Raw genomic sequence first — 23,342 nt, 5'->3', positions numbered from 1 at the left:
GGTTGGTTGAATAGTTAGGTGGTGGCAGGAGAGCTTTGCTTGAAAATTGCTAGCAGGGAAATAAATGAATGCAGGTTGTCCGCCCTACCGAGGACGGATACACCTGATTGTGGATGAAGGAAGGTGGGATGCAGGATGTTGTCTCGGGGAAGAAAAAAAGCTTTCGTTTCGCTCACTCACAATCCACCACAATTGTCCATTCAAATGTATCCCTGTCGAACGGTACGTCAACTGCGTGCGTTCGCGTGGTCTTTTGTGTTGTTTTGTATTTTGCGTGTGGACGAGCAGAGGGCAGAAAAACGGCATCCGTAATTTTGCAGATCAGGCTAACGGCTGTGTGTGTGTGTGCTGGTGATGGAATGTTTTGCTAATCAAATCATTTCCATTAGCCCGGTTAAGAATGGTATCCATTTTCCCGCTGGAGAAGTGAATGTCACAAAATAATTGCTCCGTTTTCTTAGATTGTCTTGTCTTGGTACGTCCCTTTCGAATGCTGTACGAATCGTTTGCAAACTCATTATTTACTTCTTTAAGGAAACTATTCTTAAGCTCTCAATCACAGAGGACACGATCCGTTCCGTTCCGATTCGTTCCCAGCAAAAATTGTCAAACGAGTTGTCTAGTCTAGTCCGTGGTAAAATCTTTTACGCCTGATCCATTCTGACTGCCCCCACCCTTTTTCCTTCCCCCATCACTCCATTTAAAGGGATTAATTTCAAAGCCTCACCCTCCCTCATCGTCCTGTTTTTTCTTTCAAACCGCCCGCACCAAATCATTGCAGGCGTGCGAGCACCGGCGAATAGTAACAACAACGAACAACGAGAAGTGATGGTGGCGGTGGACATTGGTCACTTTTGCAGGTTTTGAAGTAAAATGAAACCTGTACGGTGTCATCCGTTATCGCAAAAGGTGGAGAACAATATCTCTTGGCTGGTGCAGGAATAAATCACTTACCAATGGGATCGCCATCGCGCCCATGTGGAATCGTGAAAATGCGACCGACACGCGGTGGAAACAGATAAAGCAGGGGATGGGAGATGGCAGAAAACCCGAAACGAGGGGAGGAATGAGAGCGTAATTCAAAAAGCACATCAAGAATGTTGTGTAGAAACATAAAACAAAATGCAGAGCATCGCACGCTTGTTTTGTGGCCGTATGCTTTAAGAAAGAGAAAAAAAACGAAACAAGTTAAGTCCGTTCCTCCGGTGTGTCCGTGGATCCCCCTGGGAAGTGGTCGACCATACATGGAGGAAGTTGAGCAAGGGCAGTGATGCGAGCGTGCACTTCTAGGCGCACTCAGAAGGTGAAGGATTGTAGCATTAACCTTTGGAGTGGTAGGATAAAAATTAAGACAAAATTTGTTTTAAGTTTTGATTTTAACAAAAAGTGCCTCCTTCCTTTAAGAATATCAGTAATTGCTACAAAAAATAGTCAAAAAAAACCTTAAAAATATACATATATATATTTTTTTTTTGTTAAAATTTTAACCCAAAACACGCAAAAATCCGGTTAGTACTAGGCATGCGCGTATTGAATCAGTACCGTTCGATTCGTTCCAATCTTTATACTGAGTGAGCGAGATCCGCACAAAAGAATTATGATTGACGATTCTTCCGCACGCTAACCATACGGCGACAGTTCAATGTGAGGAAGATTCAGTTTGCCGACTGCAGATACGAATACTCTTTACTCGACTCCTCTTTACTCGACTCCTCTCTACTGAAACTGCTAGTAATACACGTACCAACACATTAGCATGGGATCTGCATGGGATGGGAACTCCGGTGTGGATTCTTGAATCTACTCCGACTCCGACGTATAAAAACCGGAGTATACTCTGAAGTAATTGCTCCGGATTATTCCGGGTTTAACTTCGGAGTTACTTCGGAGTAATTTCTCCGAATTACTGCGGAGTAACTCCGAAGTTTGCTCCGGAGTAATTACTCCCGAGTTACTCCGAAGTTACTCCGGAATGTCTCGGAGTCGGATTACTTCGATTCCGCGAAAATTGAAGATTTACCCGTTACTACTTCACTTGTGTAGATCAACACCAAGGACGACGTGCGGAAGAACTGCCGTACGCGCTCAGTTCACAACACTGATCGAACTGGACCGCACTCAATCCTCAAAAGAATTGTTTGTCCCATGTCTAGTCGGTACAAATTCAGCAATCCGAGCTACTCTATTCACCTTTATCCTGCAAGGGTTTAGGTAATCAAATCAAAGCTCTTTATGCACGGAGCTTTTTCCCATCCCGTATTCTTCACCTCACAGCACTCGGCGTCATGTGTTTCTCTGTACGCGTTTGATTGTTCTGTAAAGTAGATAAGCAAAGCGAGAAAGGTGACCCGATCCCTCTTGCTTCCAAGTTTTCTGGCGGAACGAACGATTACCATCCCCGGGTCCGGCCTGGGAAGCGAAAACTCCACGGACGAGACGCCATTCCGGCCGGAACAGGTTGGATTGGCCGGATCTCGACAAACGGACAAGCGAATCTCGGCAGCAAATCTTTGCCAGCGGTTCAACTACACAGTCGACTGTCCAAGCCAAGTCCTGGCGTGATGTTGATAAGCACTCCTCGGACGGTCGGTCGGTGCAAGTGCAGTTGCAATCCCCGATGCGCATTCCAGTGCATTGGCGAGAGTGATGTTCGAAGCCATCGGGTCGGCGATGTCGCGATGTCGATCGGTAAGCGTCGGGTTTGGTGGATTTCAACGCACGATTCTGTGATTGCTCATTACTAGGACTAGAGCCAATAAAGGTTCTAGCTTCCTTCGCCGATGTGTGGTCTCGGGAAGCTTTGCAGGAAACGTCGCCCAGCACCGTAGCGAAGCAATGAACGACTGCACCGATGCAAAGGCAAATAAGATCGAGCATTACATAAATAATGTAAACATACACATTAATCAATTAAAAACCGAAGCGCGTATGCGAAAGCCCCAAATGCGATGGCGCATGGCATTGCAGCCGGTTCCTGAGGATGATGGCATCGAGCCTTGCTATTCTTCCCCGCTCGCCTGTTTTCCGTTTCCCCTTCCCTGTGCCGCGATGAGAAGGGAAATAAATTATTTCCCGTTCAAAACAGGCGAAAATTAAAAGCCCTCAGCGTGGTCCGGTGCGCCGAGCTCCAAATGGGCGACGATGGGCCGGCGACTTCGTTCGCTCGGTACGTACCCGTGCAGAGTCAAATGATATCTCTCGATCACCTCTCGAATCCACCGCTTCATGTGCCACCGTCCCCAACACGGGGACACATATCTTCATCGTGTTTTTTTTGCTGCCATTCGGTTCGGATTGTGCTTTTGGCGTACGGGACAGTAACAATTCGTCGACTGGAATGGTTTTGGTGCGGAACTGAGTGAAGTCATTATCCTTCGTCGCATTGTGTCCCTGACCATTGGCGAGGGTCATGATATATTGAAACATGCACTCTGCTTAAGCGATGCGTTAATCGACTGCGTAAAACATGATCCATCGCCATTAAAACGCCATCCATTATATAGACAGTTTACGATGCTTTGTTGTAATTGTTTTCCTAGCTTCACTTTAGTTTGGAAATAAATAATTTGGAAGTGTTTTTGCTACGCTTAGATTGCTAAAGACAACTAAACCGCTTGCAATCTTGCTAAATCAAACAAGAAATCACATTTCGGATGCTACTAATACGAAGAGCACCATTTCGAATTGATTTTCATATTTGCACCCTCTTGATCGTTCGATGTATGTACAAGTCATTACTTCAAGTGGTAGTAGCGTACATGCCATTACAACGCTCCACCATCATCGAGTGGATTGCCAAAAATACCCCCCAACCCCCCACACCCACTCCACCCTCCCCTGTAACGATCTTCCGAAAGTGATGTGAAATATGCTAAATAAATATTTCCACCCTCGCGTACACACACATACGAGCGCGAGTGAGGGTGTGTGTGTGTGCGCTTGTGTGCAGCATCCCCAAAGGTTGGAGCAGCAGCAGCAGCAACAGCAAGCTCGCTTCTCTTTAAACGATGTAATGCAACGGCCTTGCAAGGAAGAATGCATGTTTGCTCCACTGCATCCATTCCCGTTTGTGGCCGTTCTCTTTTCCATCTCGTGCTGTCCCGCTTGTTCCGTGGGCGCCTGTTCCATTCTATGCCCTTTTTTCTGATTCACTTCTTCTACACCTGTTTTGCGAATAGCTTTGCGAGCATTGCTCCTGTGTGTGTTGTTTTCCTTCTTTCCTTCTCCTTCAGATTATTGGCTGGACTTGTGTTTCTTTTTTATTTTTTCTTGGCGTGTTATGTGGTTGTGTGAAGACGCTTATTTTCCCAAGCTAATAGTTCCACATTATAAAAATAAAATATTAATATTATGATTGGGTGTGTGTTCATAAAAATCTTCTAAAATTATTATACAGCAAATTTATTTAATTTCCAGTATATTTTCCACCTTCCTTTAGTTCCAACTACAAGAAGTAATAGTGAGCTCCATCCAGGCTTCATCTTCTGATAGTGTTTATGCACATAGTTTGTACCCAGCCAAAACCCAAAAACATCTACACCCATACAACGGTGCTACCTTATGTACAACAAAACCTTTAACAAGCATTCCTTCTTACCAGCATCCTTTCCGGAACCGAACACATTGAGTTCTTTCAAGCATAATGCACTTTCTCTACGGTTTGGGCTCATCACGTTGGTGCGAACGACCCGTTGGATGCAATTGTCATTTTCCACCCGCTTCATTTTTCCACTTTTTCTTCCTTTTTCTCCCATCCCCACACGTTCTATATATCACGTAGGAAAATGCGATTGTGAGTGAGAGAAATTCTCTTCCACATTTATTCTCACTTCAAAGTGGGGAAAACTCGTCTCTCTCTCTCACTAAAAGTTTCCCATTTTCCCCAACTTGCTGAAGTAGAAAAAGACGTCCCCAGAAGAAGCAGAACGAACACTGTTTGTCCTCTTCTCGTGTGAAGCGTTTTTCCACCCAACCTCCCAATGGATTGTGCCATTTTCATAATACATCCCATTGTAAACAACAAAACGCTGGGAAGCGTGAAATGGGGGGAACGCAACCGGACGGGTGGATCGATCGTGTGATCTCTTTCTTGCCGGAAAAGGGCGAAACAGCGCTAATACGGTTGTTCCCGTACGCGCATTTGGGGGGGGAAAATTCTGGCTGACAATTCTTTTCCATTCTTTAGTTCGCGAATTACTTGTGCTTATTATTATTTTCTTTTTGTGAAAATGGACCAGGAAAAAGGAGGGAGCAAGGAAAAAAAGCAGAAGAGTGTTAAAGTTAGGAAGGGAAAACCTTTCTCCACCCTGTACACCCACGCAGCGGAAATGGTCCACCCTCCCCACAAAGAAACCCGATCGTTCCCTGTCTCTATCGCTCCAATACCGATCGGTTATACTTTATTGGTTACACTACGAAGAAATCCGTAACAGGAAAAGCTAATTTTCTGCTGATGGAAAATATGATTTGTTACATTTCGGCATGTAATGGGATGGGTGAATATAGTTCCGAGATATACATCGATGAATTTATTTCAATTGCAAATGTTCGTTGAGTAAAGGGAGCTTGTTACTTTTCTAGTGTTTTGATACCATTCCATCGAACAGGTTGTCTCGAAACATATCCCTGCTACTTGCTGACGACATTTCTCTAACAGCAAAAACAAAAAAAAAATAGAAAAGAAAATAGGACAAACGTCAACCTTTTCATGTGTGATGTATTTTCATCATTTAATTAGCATTTCATGTAACTTGAAGGAAGATGTCATTAAGTAGCCATACATTCTTGCGTCAATCGGCACTATAACTCATGATATTAAATAGTTTTATCAGAGGTTTGTTACTCAGCCAGAAAGACTTTAGCCAGTATGCAAATGAAACATTGTTCGATGGGAGGTTAAACCACCAGCCAAAGGGGAAAACATGTTGCCTATCTTCTACGAGCAGGTCTTCCAATACTTTATTGCAATCGGTTGGATAAATCCAAAAACCTCGCGCACCGCCGAATGATAAAGTGGTCAACTTAACAAAACTAACGATCGTTCAAAGCCGACTTTGCGAATCGAACGCAGACAACGGGTCTCCGTCTTCGGCCGCTCATTCTTGCGCAACATGGAGACGCACGGTGGCTAGTTTCGCGGTTTGGAACTCTTTACAACTGGGCAACATTGGGTGCGTAGACGGAACCGTACACTGACCGTAGAGGCAAGCGTACTTGCAAAATATTATTCCAGTTTTCATTCACGCAAGTATGTAGCCCCTGCTGGCCCGCTACAAGAAGAAGCCATCGAGGAAGCAAGACCAGAACAAGTGACATGCCCGGTGGAAATAAAAACAAGCTCAAAGGGAATGGTGGATAAGAGCTGAAGTGAAGAAAGATACAAACCCGACACAACATACTAACTAGCCTCACCGTCCTTCCTTCCCAATCTACCAAAAGCAAACCATCGGTTGGCTTGAAAAACTAACCTAAGCCTCAACAAAATGGAGAAACTCATTTCCACCAAGGCGGTACATCATGCGCAACGCAACGCGGTTCGGCGCAACAGATTAGCGCTGTGCGGGACGAGACCGCGGGTGCATTTGCAAAAGCGAAACCTGCGCAGATAAAAACAAATAGTAATAATAATAATAGTAATAAAGAAAATGTAAAAAATCGTCGCTAATCAGACAAAACCCGCTGCATGGCGACGCTGCACTACATCAGCATATAAAAGGGAGAAGAGAAAAAAAACCTGTCGCAGCATTTTACCCCGCCGATAGGCCAAACTGTTATTAGCACCATGCTTTAAGAGAACTGGTGTGTTTGTGTGTGTGTACTTTTTTTCTTTTTTTTGACAAACCAAGTCTTGGTAGGCGCTCCAATGAGAGCACCACCACCAAGCCCGAACGCACCAAAACGACGCGAGGCACTTATTTTCATTTTTATTGCCATTTTTTATGGGACCCTCCGTTCGCCTGTCAAAGGCTCTCGCTTTACCCTCCCCCCCCCCGGTGTCCTTCCTTCCCTCTTCCCTCCGGTGGGTTCACCTCATCCTGCAACTCATGTTTTTAGTTTTGCGTGCCACCAAACCTGGTGTGTCTTCTGGAGCCCGGACACGCAAAGCAGCGTGCCCGAGCGTGCGCGCTCACACAGCCGTGGCGTTCTCTTTTGGCTGGCTTCTCAGTCGATAATCTCGTGTCGAAGCGAAGCGCTTCTCAGCCTGTCGTGATACGGACCGACCGTCATGTAGCCGTGGTGTGGTAGCCACAGAAGAAGAAGCCACCGTCACCCTCAAAATACCCACCCCCTTTCCTTCGGGGTGGTGGAAACGGGGGACGCGCGGAAAGTCCGGAGATTGTGAATAGATTTCTTCACTAAATGTCCACAATCAGCGGCCAGACCATTCGCAAAATGGGAAAAACTTCGTACGTTCGGACGGCCGTGCTGATGAGGCTAAACCCACGAATATTATATTGACTGGCCTGGAGGACGGAGGGGGCGGAGAGGGGGAGGTGGGGCGAGGTGGGTGAGGGATTGAAAACAGAACCGTGCGGAAGGTGGTGGTGACCACAAACCGGTGAGACCGGGCAGACCTACAGATATCATCCAAACTCCAAGATCCGATGGGAGGTATACGGGCAATGGGCGAGCGGCTAAGGCTAGAGGAAACGAAACGCTGGCAAGCTGGCCAAAGTAATGAGCTATCACATTAACTATGCGTTTAATATGAAGCGAGTAAATTGCGACATCCATCTCCTTACTTATGAAGCAATAAAAGTGTACGAGAAGACATTTTCGCAACCGTCTGCTGATGGGTGTACTTGCGCTCGGCCACTAATCGCCACGCCACGTACACACGGTGCGGGAACAACCGTCACTCGATATTTGCGAAAAATAAATTGTGACAATACACAATTTACGAAATAAAACAGCGTATAAACTTTGTTCTATGCTAAGTGTGCATAAAAATGGAAGTGAAGACATTGATAGTGTTCACGCTATAAAGACGAGACTTGGATGGGTATCTGATTGGGTATCATGTTTGTTGTTACCGCGCATTATTCAGCATTTCTGTTTGATTCTAGTATTCTTGCTCCTTAGCCGACCTATTTGGATGGAAATATTAAAGAATTGTATAAATTTTTCACAAAGATATAAAATTCAACAAAACATTCGAAAACGACGAGGCAAACCCCCAAGATCAAGTTAATAGATCCGCGTCTCAAAAAATTAATACTCTTAGCTGCCGAGTACGAGATTTCTGAACATCATTTTCCGTCCTGATCCACATAAGAAAATAGATTAAATCAAATCTGGATCTTGTCTCGTATATAACGAAGGATTGAAAGATCCGAGCCAATTTGATCAGTAGCCTCACACAGTAGCCTTGAACATTTGAATTTCACTTCATTTGACAACATTCGCAAGAATTTCATTGTGACGTGCCAAAACAAAAAAAAAAGATAGGTCAACCTCTTAAAACATGAGCCCTTCACAATGAAATGCTCTAAAACCTTATCTGTCATCTCCCCAAAAATTCAGACTCAATGGAGGGAGACACCTTCCCCAACATTATCCTCTGGATGGATAATGTTTCATTAGCTACACAACCCTGGTCCCCGTGAGACCCCCAAATGGTTACCTCTCCCAATGGATGATGGTGCTGGTAGCATAATTAAAACACCTCAATCTCTAACGGTTCCGCAAGTCGCTCGACAACTTGCGACTTGTGCTATAAAAAAAATTAGCTCTCGTAACGCTTGGTACTCTGACCACACACTGTACGCTTGTCTTTGATCGTAATATTTTTTTATTATTCTTCCTTCCCCTGTCCCCCCACCCACAGCTCCGGGAAAGCTTAAAACCTTAGAAACTTATCTTCCTTTTGTATTATCATTTCATTTCCTTTTGCTCCGCAATACCCCCGTTTCATTAAAAAAAAAACACGCGATCGCACATTCCGCACACAGCCTGTTAATGTTATAGTTCGACCTCCCGCCCCTTTCCAGTAACAGTCACATTTGGCTGATTGAATGGACAAAAGATTGCCAGACCCGATCGGGTGGATGGGGTCCCACCCCACCATCCCTTGTATCCTTCACCCCACCTGAAGAGCTGAAAAATCCATAAACGGACAAATGAACCCGAACGTTTGAAAGCAGCAAACGCATTTTGCCCGCTAACAAACGCAAGCATAAAAACAGTAACAAAACCAAACAAAAAAAAACACACGACGATCGCACCAAAGACCCGTAGTACACGTTCCATTAAAAACAACCCCCATCTCGTGATGGCCTCTAAGCGTAGCAAGGCGATAGAAGACAACAGCGCAGCAACGGGCAAAACACATGAAGGCAAAACGTTTAAAACAAAGAATTTAATTATGTTGACATTCGTCGTTTTTTTTGTTGTTTTGTTTTCTCCATCTCACGCTCTCTGCTCTTCTCTTTCACGCTTTGTCTAGATGCGTGCGTGTGTGTGTGTGTGTAGCATTGTGTTATCGCTTCAGTCTCCTGGTCACGTCACCAACTAACCAAAGCCCGCTTGGGCCCTGTGGTGTTTCATGCTTTCTGTCGATTGTGCTCTTAATAAACGTTTCTTGTTGCGATCTCGGTGCGTTTTTCTTCAGTCGAGTGTGTGTGTGTGTGAGGGATTTTTTATTATTATTCTCCTTTTCCCATTCATGCCCATTCCGGCTGGTAGCAGGGCTCATCTTACCGCGATCGACATCGTGGCGGCGTTACACTCATCCCCATGTGCCTTAGAGATTCCTTTGTCCCCCCCTCCCCTACCCCTTTTTTTGCGGGCAGTTTCTCGTCATATCACCCACTGTCCGTGTGCTAAATGTGAGCCTCAAAACGGATTAAGGGTTCACTGAGTGGCAGGTTGTTTGTGGTGCGCTGTGTAAAAGAAAAACGCGTGGTACAACAAATAAAAAGAATGTGCTCCCTTTCAATCCCAATCCCCCCAAACGGATGGGATGCAGCGAGAAGCGAAAGTGCAATGACGCCGGCCCCGAAACGCACATGCTGGAATGCTGAAATGAGCGAAAGACAAAAGGCAACAATCATAATACGCAAGAAGAATTAAAACAAGTTCATAACAAATAATGTAGCCGGTTCGGGGTGAGCTCTGCGGTGGCTCGACAGGCAGCTCGATGCGATTCACGACGACGCATTCTCTCGGTGCACGTTTTGCTGCACCATTCTGACCGGGGCCGGTCCACCCCGAAGATGCAGCTACAGATGAAGATCAAAATCATCTTTGTGAGCTTATCTGCGAAACCCCCGGGAGGTGGAATAATGTGTGGCAAGCGCACAACAAGAAACTCTTTCATAATGCAGCCTGCAGACTCATTATGCAGCTTTTGCTTAAGTAAAATCCATCTTCAATTGGCAAGTGGAGAACTTACCGCCGAGTGCCGAGTGTTTTATAAGCGCATCCTTCCCTTCATAACTTTCGCAAAATTGGGAATAGTTCATGCTTCCTTTCCAATGTATCTCTTTGCATGAGTAAAACCGAAACAAGCTACCCCTAAAACCGCCCCATTTTGCTAACGATCGATCGAGTGGCAGCAGATCGAAGCAGTTGCATCCAAGTTGCCCGCCTAACAAGTCAACAAAGTACTATTAATCACTTCTATTTTCTTCCGATTTCCACGGGGCCCCAAACCCGTCCGTTGCACACCGATCGAATCGACCTGCCAATCCAAAACGTCGAACGTGAGAAAAACGATTTTTTTTCTTCTCTTCCGTATATTGCACGTGCAGGAAAAAGAGGTAAAGGAACCGTTCGGTATCTTGCTTTATTTTTGTTTCTTCTTCACAATCAGCAACCGGGGTGGGGAAAAACGAAAAGTTGCAAACGAAAACGTAGCGAAACATCATCCTCCCCCACATCCCCCGAGGGGGTGTTGGGGGTTTGGGTGTGAGCATGAAACATGATCTTTGGGGTGTTTTGCTTCGGTGTGTTGCCTTTGCGTGTCCATTTTAGGGTGCATCAAAGCGGGCGGACCGACCCGGTCGATTTTCACAAGGACGGGCGTTTGGGGCGTTTAGGTGTTAAACGTCAACCGTAAGAAACCTCGTACCAAAAACAGTTGAAACGATGGGATCAATAAAAGTGTGCAATGAGAGGGTACAGAAGAAAACGGGAGAGAGAGAAAGATGTGGGTAGTTTGAAATATTACATCCATTATGGAGATACCTTTCACTGCTTAGTTAGGAAATGTGAAGGAACTTGCCCGAGATGGAAGTGTACAGCTCTGCACTGCTTTTGCATTCCAGACTCCGGAAATGATCGCAACCAAAGACAATACGACGCTTCAGACACGTGATAATGAACCGTTTTGCTAAGAGATCCTGGAATTGCAACCCTGTTTAAGATACCGTCGGATCATCACAAGTAGGTCTAAGTGCTGCATCTTCAAAGAAACCCAACCGACCGGCGATCACGCTGATCAATTACTTCCCATTGTAAAGGTGAAGGATATAAACAAATTGTTACCGCTTTTCTCGTAGCAGACACTCGCACACTAACAAAGAATACCATTTTCCGGCACCGAAATGTGCAACCGACACCAAGTTTCGGCTCCCTTTGTTGGTGTTCTGCCGTGCGCGCGCGCTCCCGTAGCTATTAAATTTTATCCACTCGTGCTTGATGAACACTATCCCACCCAGTACAGTATCGAAATCAATCACACGCACAGCACCGAGTGTGTGATGGGTTCTCTTCACACTTTTCGCCCACTAAAAGTCCTCCCTCCGCGCCCCCGGCCATCCCTGTACGAGGCACTTTTCCACTGTTGTTGTCTGGCACAAGTTGATCAGCGAACGATCGATGGAGGGAAAATACTTTCTCCACCCTCTCCAGAAGCTCCAGACTTCTGTTCACCTTCTGTCTATCGGGAGTATAATTTATGATCGTACCAGTTTTCCACCACACCGTGTGGTCACACACACACACACGCTCGAGCTCGTGCACACAGTCATTTCATGCACCATCAGCCTGTCCCAGTAGTCCATCATTCATTCTTTCTCTGGGACGCGTCGGCTCAGTTCACTCGACACGATTCATCTGTCCGTTTATCCATCCGTACCCCAACTCCGGGTGGGAGTGCTCGTTGTTTTGCTGGAAAGTCGTTTTCCAAGTTTCCTTCCCCTCCCTACATCTACCCCCCCCCCCCCCCCTACCCCTCTTCCGAAAAGACGTCACCCTTGTTCTCAGTTTTCCTTGTCTTTGCTACTCACAATGCGATATTTTCCACTTTTAATTGCCTGTTACATCATATTTTTATTCGGCTTCCGTACGCGTTCGTCCGCTGCCTTCGACGTCCTGCTTACTGAGCGTTCTCCCGCTCGGGAAAACCAATCATCACCGCGGCCGTATTCTAATTCGGTATTGCGCAAACAGTGCGGTCGATGCTAGCCAACAAAGTGATGCCGTTCCGTCATTATTTTACCCACCGGGCACTATCTAGCTCCCTTTCACCCGGCAGGCGGCACAATAATGGTGCGGAGGGCCCACTTCGATCATCGGAGATCTTTCGATCAACATCAGTCCAACATTACTCGGCTCGGCTTTTCGGATCGGTACATATGATCTCTTTCGCCACAGTGCGTTCCTTGCTCTGCACGCACGGTACCTTTGCAGGTTAGGCGTTGCAACATCACTAACAGATCCCGTGCAATCGTTGCATCGATCGCCCATTCCATCATACGAAGGGGAGTACGGTTTTTTTGTAGAGGAGTGGCATAGAGAGAAAAAATAACATTTAACGGTTAGTGAAAATTGATTGTTTGGAAACATAAAACAGTCGCTCTTCGAGGGGTGGGAAGAAAGCGTTGGGAGTTGGAAGACGATCTTTATAATTTTGCCACACATCTACCACCGGGTATGGCGTTATTCCATATCTTTTGCTACCCCAAAACCCATAGTTGGGCAAGGTGGGTGAAATGATGAACACAGCAGAACATTATAAGCAGCAATAACAACAACGCCGGGACGGTTGCGCGAAAGATCACAAGCGAAAGCAAGCGAGTCAGCGGCAGTTTGAAACTACCCGCAACCACTCGTGCACGGTATAAGTGGATCCCGTTAACCCCAAACCAGCAGCGGAAGTACGAAACCTTCAGAACTTCAAACTACGACCCCAAAAAGGCCCTTTCGAGAACGATCACGGTACAAAACAATTCCATAAAAACAACAAAACAACAGCGAGAGGAGCATGGCAGTTGGGAAGGAAACCGTCAGCAACTTGGGAATGGGGGGGGGGTTGCAAGTAAAAGGGGTGAAAAAGTTTTGTTTATAATACGACCCGATAGAGTCCGTAAATAGAACTACTATATACTAGCAAGCAGAACTGAGAAGGCAAAACCTAACTGCTTGGCAGGCAGATCGTTTGAAGCTGTACACCTCTCTGATCGTACGATCAGTGCGTTACGCCTGTGCGTAGAATGCTGGAGTGTATCTTATGACATATATATTCCAGAACAAATATTTTTATTTTTCCTACTCCCCTCTTTGTGCGCTCTAAGAATTGGACCGAGGATGTGAATATGCGTGTAGTTCATTATGAAAGCATAAAAGGCGCCACAATGAGGTGGGCTGATAAATAATTACATCTGTTTGGGAATGAATGAAATAAATACAAGAAATTTAATAACTTCTTGTATTGATGGCAAAGTATGTCCTGGAAATTCATTCATCTCTGATTAAACTGGAAAGAAACAATCCTGATACTCAATAACTATTGGATAAGAGCTCGTTACATCTACAGGTTCAAACTATTTGGGGAGTTGTTGAGGATTCTAAGAATAATAATCGAATATCTCCTTGAACTCAATTACAGTTAAGTCATTGGCAGCTCAGACATTGTTGGGCTTAATAAAGACCAAACATTAATCCGAGTTCTCATTTGTGGTCGTGTTGGAACAGAAGTTTAAAGAGGAATAGAACAGTTCTTCAACATATTCTAGATCTTCAGTTTTCAAACCGACGATCATCAAGGATCAAAATATGATGGAGTCTGTTTTGTACTCATTCTCATAATTTCTGATTGCAATATTGTATAATTTCAGTTAAACTTCACGTTAGGGAGTAAAATGCCTAACATAATATGTACTCGCCTCATTTGAAAGGAACACTAATCAGAATCAGAATAAGAATCCGATCTAGAATGAGTAGGTTTAACGGCTATGAAGCGATGTGTTTCAAAATACGACTTTAAGCTTTCATTTTGACCACTGGCTAATAAAATAATGTCTCGCTTTTGTTAATTAATTTATTTCAAAAACATAAAAAAAAGAATGGGACACTTATTTAACACATCCTTCGTACAAATTATACGCCAATACAAATTCCGCAGCATACCAATCAATCCAACAATCAAGTGAACAATTTCAAACGTATGCTAATTTCCCACCAAAAGCGAAGAAGAAAACAACAAACCACACACAATAATGGAATATAATAAAATGGCTATCAAACCATTGTGCAGTACATTGAGAAACCTGAAAATACTCCGAATCGAGCATAAAACGGTCATAAAAGCGATACAACGCATCTACCTTCACTTGGGATAAAAACGTGTTTCCAATGAAATGGAAATGGGAATGGATTGGAGATTTTACGTTCTTAAAACTTTTCTCTCTTCCAAATCGCTGGACACACTGGGATGAGTGAGTGTAGCAGTGCAAGAATCGGAACAGTGAACAACGGTCATCGGAAGACACAGGACACCGAATAAGTGCTGGGGCACCCGTACGACATGCCAAGCGATAATGGCAATGATCATAAAAACGTGAACAAATTCTCCTTTTCGGAAACGACACCGAAAGCGTTACTTTTATTCCATTCCATTCCGCGCGTCATTGCCGGTTCCGAGTGTGTGTGCATATAGTATATCTGTTCCTCTTTTATCCTCGACATGCTAATCGAGAACGGAGCTGCAATTGGAAACTGAACGATTGCAGCCAAAGTTAGTCGCTGGCGAGTATTGAGCGTACAATTAAATTGCATTTGTTGCGTAACGTGTTAATAAAAAAAGAGGTTATTAAAGAGTTATTTAAAAGAAATACCATTTTTTTTCTCAGCTTTATGTGTGACTCGTAAGGTGTATAGTGCAAGTACATCCATTCATGAAACCCTTCGGAAAAGGGGTTTGCATTGAGGATTTTATATCTCACACGAAACGCAACAGACATTCCAACAGTGGATAGACATCGGACTGGTGACAATGTTTTACAACTCGTCCACCATCATCATCATCATCACTGGCGAGTCGAAAACGTTTCGGAACGGTTAGCTTTTAATTGCCTTCCATCGCTAGTTCCATTTCATTCTGCTCGCTCGAAGCAACGCTTAAACGATGCGATACTTAACCGGCCAGCCGGCCGAGGTTCGCGAAAAATTCAAACTGACTGTTTTACGATATTCACACGCGTTACAATCCCACAGTAACGCATGCCCTCGGTACTTGGATGGCTTTCGCTTCGTCTGGCGTTGGTTGGTGGAAGCCGCCAACAACCAAAAAAACTGTTGCTGTCCCAATGTTTTGTTGTTAACTTTGATGCTACTCGCCCTCAAACACGACACCCTCAAACGTGCATCAAAATCACTGTCCAAAAATGGCTTGTCCACAAGGCTCGGGAAGGCCGTCGTCGGTCGGTAATTTATGTAAATTTTCGCTTCCCCGGCTCGTGGATTTTGGCTTCATTCCGGCTAAATTCGGGTCGTTTAAAAATCGTTTTAATTAGGGTTAAAGGGTGACCGATTAAGAAGTCTCGAACGGTTCTCGTATCTCACTCCCACCCACGGCTTGTTAAGTTGATTGTTGGTTGAAATCATTTGTTTTCCTGGCGCAAAACCCCTCTTGCCGTGGGTTTTATTTCCTTACATTCAATCGTTGGAAAACTTTCATCTGATAACGAGCTAAAATAAAAGTGCTTCGTCTAAATTGTTGCACCCATTTTACGGTGCATTCTTGTTGATATTCACCCTTTTTTTATTTTCCCCCTATGAAGGTCCTGCGGGATGATTTTATTGGCATAAAAAAATTACAAAGCCACACAGGCAAAAAAAAGTAAGCAATTCGAAAAACAGGATGATTTTACAATTGTTTTTTTGTTTTGTTTTTGTTTTGTCGGCATACGGCATACCTTAAAGTGGGTACTTTTGGGTGTTTCGCTGTTGAATATGTGCGGTTCTTGCTTGAATAAAAATCGATAAACACACCGCGGAACGTGTCCCATTCTGCAGCCTTCTTACTAGACTGTACCCTCCGACTTGTAGCCTCCGGGCGTTGTTTTCCCTCAGTTTTTTTCCACCCAACCCAACCCGGGGGTGTCATTGCAAGCCTACGCCGAAACCGTACGCCGACGCACTCAAGGGCCTTTTCGAACGAGACGGGCTCGGAACAACGCACACCCGCACACACACACACAAACTCGGGAGACGAATTGAAGAATTGAACGAAATGAAAACATAATCGGGATCGAGGGACAACGGCAGCAATGGTATGAAGAAGAAGAAAAAAACTGCTCGCCCTTGTTGGAAAAAGTGGCGGTACCGTTCCGGGGTCGGGAAAAATGAAAATGAAAATTGTATGAAAAACCGAAAAGTGAACGACGACATCGTCCTCACCACCATCCGCCAGCGAGAATGGACAACCGGGAAATGAAACGAAAAGCACAAACAACATTACATTCACAACCCAAAAAACCCCGAGAAGGATGCTGCTGATGCTCATGATGATGATGATGATGATGATGATGTTGTTGTCGAAAAGCATTATCAGGTGGTGGGTTGAAAGGGGGGTTGAAAAGGGGGTTGAACACCGGATGGACCACACACCGGCCGGCCGTAACCGGGCGAGGGGGGGGGGGGGGGCGGAAAACCCGATAAGAAGCAGGAAATGGAAATGAAAAATGAGGAAAACAGATAACCGTAAATTATTGGGGTAAATGGAAATGGATTACGGGCTGCGTAGGGCAACTGGGCAACATTGAAAAACGAAGAACAAGCATACATACGTGAGAGAGAAAGAAGAAAAAAAGCAAAACCTCCATCCCATTGGGACGGACAGGTAAAACTGTTTCCAATGCCGGCCAATGAAGAGGAAAAATAGGCAGGAAAATCGTCTCTTTTGCTATCGCGCTCCAAAAAAAAAAATACGTACATCGCATCGGCGTGCGTTCGCAGGTTGATAAGGGAGTTTGGATAATGGAGTTCCATGTCAGCATAAATAAATACACACATCTAGTAGAATGCGTGTTTTACTGTGTGTATGTGTCTAACGATTGCCGGTGCAGGTGGATTATGTTGAGATGCCCTGGGTAGGTCCTTTTCCCAGTGTTTCCCAAACATCCCTTTAGCTGTACATTTTTGGGAGGATCGATTCGAAAACGAGACGAACAAATGAAGAACGACATTTGATGCCGTACCGTTTTGCAAACAGTAATACACCATAAAGATGATTGGATTCGGTAGAAAACAGTTGTGACCAGATCGGGCAAAGCATGGCATACACCATAACACTATCACATTTATTCCGTGGTAAAAGGCAAACAAACAAAAAAATATGTATTTTTGCACAATTGCGACAAAAAAAAAGCTGATTGGATTATAATGGTTTGGAGTTGTTGAAAACACGTGCAGAACGCCATTCCGTTCCAATTCCAACCATGATTACCAATTGAAGGTGAAAGCAAAAAACAACGTTTTTCGCATTTTCTTTTTTCAGTTAATGCCCTTTCCTGCGATTTGTTTGTTACACAACACAATAGCAAAAAAAGAACAAAATAGAATAATAAATCCCGTTCATATCATGTACAGTTTGGAAAGCATCTATTAATAATCCATCGTTATCAACAAGTTGAACATTGTTAATCACGTGTTGGTAAAAATCAGTCCATCATGGAACAATTCATGTGCATTTGGTTCGTTTTGTTTTGTGTGTTCTAAAAGTTTACATTCATTTTTTATTATCACTTCGATTATGATAACGAGGGGTGATTTTTGTTGCTTTCAGAACATCGGAAGACATTGTTTGTTGTCTTCCATTCATTCCGAAATAAAGTTAGCTGGGTTCGATTGTCGAAGCATAAAACCATTTGTTGATTGTAAAAATCAGAAAAAAAATTGTTTTTTGTTGTTTTGCTTTTACACAATATTTTGTTTTTAAATAAATTGTCACTCACCACTTGCTTTGCTTTCCTTTGTTTCAAAACTAAAGCTGCACCAATTTAGTCTCGTTTTACCGCCGGGTTTGTGCTTCACAATGCTACGTTTCTAATGGCACGTTCTTGGACACTTTTCACCCACCTTTACACACTACCTGTGCGTATGTATGCTTTACTCACTCAGACCACTTAATCACTTATTATCTGGAAAAAGGGTTTACTCCAGAACAAGTTAATGAAAAATCACTCTTCTCTTTTTCTTACACTTTTCATCGCCATTTTACGTTATCATTCCGAATGTTGTTGTTCCGGGTCTTAGACACTTTTTTTCTTCACTTCAACGTCACTTGGTGAAAAAAACTAAAAATTAAAAATCACTCCACAAGACACACTACCAGTGGGTGTAACATTCTGGCGCTCCAGGAAAAAAGATTTCCAACAAACAATACGAGTACACTGGTCGCGTACGACACACTCGCAGCACTAGCGATGGTTGCGTTTCGCAAAACGCCAGCGGGATATAACGCATCCGGCACGACCAGCATCAAACAACGACTTTATCCGATGAAGCCACTGCCGCGCAGTGGCAAACCAAGTGGAACTCCAAGTGCGCGATGCGAAAAGAGAAGGCCCGAATGCAAAAGCGGAATCGCGCGTCACCGTTCCGTCGTCGTCGTCGTCGTTGTCGTCGGCGGCAGCTACAGGAATCTGCTCTCCCGATCTGCCCGCTGTATTGCCTTCTCGGTTTCGGGAGAGCATTGTTCGACTCTCCGCTACAAAAGGGCGCACTTGCTACGTACGTTTGGGGATGCTGCGTTTTATCCCAGTCACTCCAACATATCGGATGGGGTGCGGATGGTAAGACGGGGATGCGGGAGCACAAGGAGAAAATCCTTCGCCTCCTTCATAACGCACCCCTCGTAGGACATCATTACAACTCACCAGCGTGAGAAATTGCGAAAGAGCGAATCCACTCGGTGAAGGACTTTTGACCGTTTTGATAATAGCAAACAATAACATCGTCTCATCGTCCCAAGAAATCATACTCTCGCGAAACATTCACTCTTCTCGCCGTACGGATGAAATTCACCCCTCATTTCTCACGCACATATCTCATCTCTCGATTTGTCTCTCGCTCCCTTTCTTTCTCTCTCTCTTTCTCATCTTTCATCCACCGAACCAAGGGGCGACAAATCGTTCCATTCTTCCCAACAGGGTGAGTTGGTATTGTGCGCAAGCGAGATGAAACGGTTCTCGGCGAAATTTTCCAACAATTGCCATTTTCCCACCACAAAACGGGGTTTTTCTCGCGCCGAGGAAGCGAGACGGAACAATCCGATTTCGTACAGCATCCACACACATCGTTAGCGCTGGTCGTGGTGTTTGCTATTGTGTGAGAGAGGAAAATCCGAACAAGCGGGAAACCGTGGTTCCGGAACTACTGGGTGCTGGAAAAGCTGCACGTCGTTTCGAATCTTACCGTGTGCGAAGACAGCGGAGGGTGCACTGTTCGTGAAAGGTTCATTTTCTTTACTCATTTTGTGCAATCACGCAAAATTGCATCCCGAAAAGATGCAGCAGAACTTTGAGGGTTGGAATGGATGAAAATCTTATGATGTAAAAATTAATCTCTTTAAAATAAATACATATAATAGCTTTTTCTAACAATTCTTATTAAAAACCCCTTTATTTCCTTTTACGGACGAAACATCTAATCGCAAGTAACGCACCAACGACGCGCAACACGCGATGCTTCCGTGCATTTTCCGTCACGCATGTCATGGCTGCGAGGTTAAGTGTGAGTTCTCTTGCAGTCTTTCCTTTTTGCCTGCTCCAAACTCCTAACGGAAGACGAGAAATTAGAAAAGACTGCCAAACTGTACTCATTTCATTTTACACTTCCGGTGTACGGTAATAAGCGAAAGAAAGATGAGCCGAAATTTGTGCCGTTTTCTTGACAAAACGGTTACTTGAAAATGAAAACCGAATTCTCATCGGTTGCTGTTTGTTTTGCTCCCTCACTTGTAAGTGGAATTACCGTCCAAAAACTTCCTTACACCTTCAAGACGAACCGTACTGGGGTGGTGCTGATGGTGGCGGAACAGTAGTCGTAGTAGTAATAGCCTTGTGTGCGGAAAATCGTTTGATGATTGACGGAGAAAGAACACCGACCACCAGAAGGAAAATCCCGACCACTCGAGACTCGAGTTGCTTTCCTCCAACCACTCTCAATCTCCACCCATTAAAAACGAATGGAAGGCGAGAGGAAAATGGTGGAAGAAAACATCATCCAGTGGAGGGAGGAATTGTTAGCATAACAACACCCGGTACATAATCAGTGGCGGACTTCTGTCTTGACGAGCTTGGAATGATTGTTTACATCCACGCAATCGACACGCTACGCACAGGTTCCCCGGGTTTTTGGGGGTTTGGGAGATGAGAGATCCGGCGAACATTGGGGACTGGTGGAAATGAAAGATGGAACCAAATCACAGCACATCTTCGTCGTCTTACCGACAGCATGAGACAATCTGGAATTTGATTTGGTTTTGCGCTGAAGTCGATTTTGAAGTCTGTCAATTGATGTAACAACATCAGCCCGGAATGGTGCGCCGGGGGGGAGGACGGGTATGAGCACGGGTGCATCGGTCGAAGACGGTGAAATGAAGGAAAATTCATTTCCCGAATGCTGATGCCACGATGCGAAGTCAAAGTAAATACACAATACAAACAACGCCAATAGGCACTAATAATTCGTTACGTGGTGCTATTTATTTTTGTTTGGCAACATTCAAAACGGGGCAAACAAAGCCATTTGAGGGCGACCATGGTTTTTGGGTGTTCTTCGCGATTTCTTCCTGCGGGAAAAACGCACGCATCCAAAAGCAAAAGGAAAACAAGCGGTGGAAAACAATTTACAACATGAAAGAGAAATGACGCTACTGCTTAAGGTCATACTACGCACAAAGCGAGGTTCCCGCTCGGTTGGATTAATGTTTACGATCGAACATTCACCGTCATCAAGTTAATCGTCTTGTGAGGGACACTTGTTTTCCACTGTTCATCGGTTGTTTGATACGGTTAATTGCCTTTTACACTTCTTTTACGGAGATTATAAAAACAAACTGCCCTAACCTGGAGTTCTTCTGGGTTTTGCTTCGGGGCTATTTAATGTAGAACAAATCACCTACTCCGATGGTCACATAAATACAGTCGCACATATCCATCGGCATGGTAATAAAAATAAACCCTCACAGGAGTGTGACAAAAGTTATTCGAAAAACTTATCTTCAGTTTGATGGATCAGGGATCATGGATAATGCTTCACCTTGATCTTCGACTACATACTGTCACCTTTATTGGGATAGGGAATTTTCTTTGCTTGATTTATTGATTCTAATTCTACACCAAAAAGAACCCTGTTATGTAAAATGTTTTAAAACTGTTTTTAAAAATTGTTGGCTTTTTGTTTTCAATAGCCTGAAGCAATTGCTTTTTGTCATGAATAGCTTTAAGGGCCGATTTGAGAAAAGCCTTAAAAGACAAATGATTTACAAATGATAGGGACTCTCCTTAAATCAAATTTATCGTACAGATTCTAATTCTGCCAAATTCTTCAAAGTAATATCAAAAGTATTCCAGAGCAAATCTAGATCTGGATCTTTTATGAAAATCTCCTAATGGAATTCTTACACCAGACATCAAGTATTTTCAAGCAGTCCTTGTTTTTGGCGAACAACTGAAAGCTACCATTGTAGAAATAAACATCAACATACGATAACTCTTACTCAGTTATTAAGAGAAACTATGATTATTACTCCATTTTAGTACACTTAGCTCTCAATAAGTGTCTGGAAGAATTTCTTCCACAGCAAAACAGTCTACCCATCCACCAAACAATCGGTACGCCGTCCGTCTCGATCACTGCTCCTGCTCAACACATTTCATCCACCGCTTAGACAAGCTGTCAAATCGATCATACACCGTAAGAGACACTAAACAACGCAACCGGTCACTCAAACAGTAAACCGTATGGAAATCTGCTTCAAACAAGGAAAATCTACCATTCGCATTTCCCACCGTTTCTCTCTTCCCCCCACATCCAACCGATCCGTCGGCACCAACCAAGGGGGTGTGGTGGGTTTGGTGTGATCTTGGAAGATTTATTTCCAACTCGCCTTTCTATACTTTTCCCTTTAATCTTGCGCGAATGTTTTGTTCTCACAACAACCACCGTACCACCAGCGGGGCCGGAAAATATATTTACTTAAGTAGATTGATTATAACAATAAATTAAGTTTATTTCTGACCGTGTAACTAGTGGTTTGAGTTGTGTTTCGTGTACGTCTCCGCTTCACCGGAGCATCAACTGATCGGTTTTTGCCTCTTCCTTGCGTTGTGGTTGTTATTTCTACACTTGATCATTCTCGGCATAGTTTTCGAATATGCGTGTTTTCCCATTCCGCAGCACCCCCCCTTCCTGCACCGTTTGGCTGAGACTTCCTACAGCTCCTTTACGCAGTTCCGTGGTTGATGATGCGTCGTCGTGTGTACACTGGCTTCATTCATCCGGGAGCTGGCAGGTTCCTGGCTGGTGTGATCTCCAAAAAAAAAACCCCCGAGAAGAGAACCATCGCACGCATCGCGAAAACCGTGTAAAAGTGAGTGAGCGTGCACACGGATGCAGCCGTGTACCGTGAGTCAAGTACGACGCGTTCACTAGTTCCAACAAGAAAAGATTTATTTGTTTCTGTCCGTTTGGGCCACGGAACTATGGGTTCGGTTGTTTAATCGCGCGGATTACGGGCGAGAATTTCGACCTGCGCCACCGTAACCCGCGTTTCAGCCTTGCGCCCGCGGTTCGCCCTTGCCGTGTTGATTTGTGTTGTTTGCCAAGATTAATGGAAATATGAATAGCTCTGTTCAGTGTTGTCTGTTTGATCTTCTATTCTGCTGGTGCGGATGTTGCTGCTTGTTACTGAGGCAGTGTTGCATTCGCACAAAGTGATTTCGCTAGCGAGCCAAACACCCGAACGAGCAGCGTGTGTAGTTATTTCTACTGCTGATAGATTTGTTGCTCGTTTTCGAAATATTCACGCGAGCTTGAACGAGCTTGGATGAGTGGAGTACTAGCAGTTTATCATCCGCCTGAGGGAAACGAAGTTTGCTCTAAACAATCGT

General features: G+C 44.4%; 1 protein-coding gene across 2 annotated transcripts in view; it reads right to left on the bottom strand.

The window, feature by feature from the left end:
* Positions 1-18,763, bottom strand: part of LOC125763357 (uncharacterized) — a 46,648-nt gene extending 27,885 nt beyond the window's left edge. For both annotated transcript variants that reach the window (XM_049426415.1, XM_049426418.1), the window contains exon 1: positions 18,180-18,763. The gene's annotated coding sequence lies outside the window, so the exon portion shown is untranslated. The remainder of the gene's footprint in view (positions 1-18,179) is intronic.
* Between the last annotated feature and the right edge of the window lie 4,579 nt (positions 18,764-23,342).

Source organism: Anopheles funestus, chromosome 2RL (genome assembly GCF_943734845.2).
Source record: "Anopheles funestus chromosome 2RL, idAnoFuneDA-416_04, whole genome shotgun sequence".
NCBI lineage: Eukaryota > Metazoa > Arthropoda > Insecta > Diptera > Culicidae > Anopheles > Anopheles funestus.
Note: the sequence above shows the minus strand (reverse complement) of the source record. Positions and strands in the feature narration are given on the sequence as shown.